The sequence below is a fragment of the Kogia breviceps genome, chromosome 17 (genome assembly GCF_026419965.1).
Source record: "Kogia breviceps isolate mKogBre1 chromosome 17, mKogBre1 haplotype 1, whole genome shotgun sequence".
NCBI classification, from domain to species: domain Eukaryota; kingdom Metazoa; phylum Chordata; class Mammalia; order Artiodactyla; family Physeteridae; genus Kogia; species Kogia breviceps.
In genome coordinates, this window is record NC_081326.1 from 16,304,163 (window position 1) to 16,306,570 (window position 2,408).

Sequence of the window (2,408 nt, forward strand, 5' to 3'; positions counted from 1 at the left end):
TCTTTTCAAGTTTCATCCTCCTCGTTTGTAAACAGATTCTTTTGATCAAATCTCAGATGGTATCATCCAGATTCTTCATTTCTCTCCTGTCTGCAGTACCCAGTAGCAATCCTTCCCTAGGATCTGCTTGGATATACAAGACTTCAGTGTCAAGTCAAGAGCAGGATCAAATGAACCATTAGCAATAGCACCTTGGAGCCCAAAGTCAAGATCAGAAACCTTAGAGAAGCCTGAGGACAAAGGAACTCTCTGCACCATGTCATAATATGATTTGATCAACAAAGCAATGGCACGATGTTTTCACCTACTATTAACAAAAGAACAATAATTTTTAAAGTCTCTATTAATTTCTTGAACTTCAAAGGTAAATCACTAGGTTGATGGGAAAAGTGGTGCCCAACTCACTAAGTTATCACAAGATATCATTCTAAATGCAAACTTTCACTAAAATTTTGTGTGTAACCGATTAGTGTGTGTTTTCAGGGCAGTATACAAAAAGGAAAATACCAATATTACCCTTTTCATCATTTTCAATGGTAACAAACATTTTGATCAGGGAAAACTGATATTACTGTGGTAGTTTTTATATGGTTCTTGGCCAAAACCATAATGGTGATTTAAACAAAATTTTAGCAAAAGGTTATTAGGGGTGGACAAAAGGCCATATTGAAAAATAGTACTTTACTGTGCATCCAATGAGAAATAAGTCATATATGGATTAAGATTTTTTTTAAGTTTTTTATGTAAAAATATCTTTAGATGGTCATTTGAAATTAATATTTCTCATCTTTACTATAGATGAGTTTTTTAAAGACTATTATAAATTAAATGAGGTAGTATATAGTAAAGCACCTAGCACAGTACCTGAAGACAAATAGGAAGATTTTTATTTAAATATTCCAAAAGAAAGCAGCATTCAGCTCACATTTGTGTGCTAATTACTGTCTTCTAAAATTCTTCTGTGGCTTCCTAAACAGTCAAAATTTTAAATGTGTGTCTACGCGTAAATGTAGGTTTTTACTCACTGTTACCTTAAAGTAGACAGCATTTATTTGCTAAATTTTATATATATATATATATATATATATATATATATATATATATATGCCATGTGGCTTTAAAGACAGATTGCCATTATTTGGATAATGTCCAAATTATTTGGATAAATAACATGCTTTGAACACTTACGTAACGCAATTTTTTTTTTACCCGACAGCCTTAGATTTTTAATGTTTCATAAACAAACGTCAATTTCTTCTAGAGAAAAATCAGTTTCCTATAATTACTAAGACTTCAGAGATATTATACATTTGAAAAGCCTTTACACCATCCTTATTAGCACAAAACTAAAAACTTAGTCATTACGTCAATATTAACATACCGCTCCATTTTTTTTTGCTTTAAATACATGTAGACCTAAGGATATATTTCACAAAGTAATTCATAACCGAATTTTGTTCCACATTTACAGTAATTGGCTGTTTGCCAGATTAAACTCTAAAATGAGAGCAAAAGCTTTCAGTATTAAAAGATTCTTCATTAAATTTTGGTTTTGGGGCTTCCCTGGTGGCGCAGTGGTTGAGAGTCCGCCTGCCGATGCAGGGGACACGGGTTCGTGCCCCGGTCCGGGAAGTTCCCACATGCCACGGAGCGGCTGGGCTCGTGAACCATGGCCGCTGAGCCTGCGCGTCCAGAGCCTGTGCTCCGCAACAGGAGAGGCCACAACAGTGAGAGGCCCGCGTAAGGCGGAAAAAAAAAAAAAAAAAAAAAAAAAAAAATTGTTTTGGAGTATGGACCGTCATCATTTGTTTTATTTATTTTCTTATGTTCATATCTTATTGACCAAGAAAGGTAACAGAGGAGGAGCGGCATTTTCTATTTCAAGTTATTTAAAATGCCAAGTCACAAAAATTTACCTAGAGCCCTTATTTCCTACGGGTGATGACCAAGGACTACATACATATAATGCAGCACACCTAGTCCTTACGCTGATTAGTGTAACTACTCCAACCAAATCAGGCTGGTCACTGTGCAACCAGGGGATGCAACCGCTCGAACGTTAAAGACAGGCTTACTTTGGGTAAATCTTCCACTGACTCTGCAAAGGAATTTCCAAGATATGCTAAAATTTCACTTTCAGAGTATCCAGTATTCATCATTGGTAAACTCAAAATAATACTTCGATTTTCACAAAGTTTTGTTTGCTTGGTTGGTTGGTTTTTGGTTTTTTGCCTAGTAATTTTATGAAAGCTTTAGTATAACACATTACTTAGTTTGGAGTTTCAGTCAATGTATTGTGATGCTAAAAAATATAATCCATGTTCTAAAGCATAATTGCATGGCAGTTTAGATCTCATTACTATTTAGTTATAGCTGAATGAATACTGTATTCCTACCTGTTTTCTCAA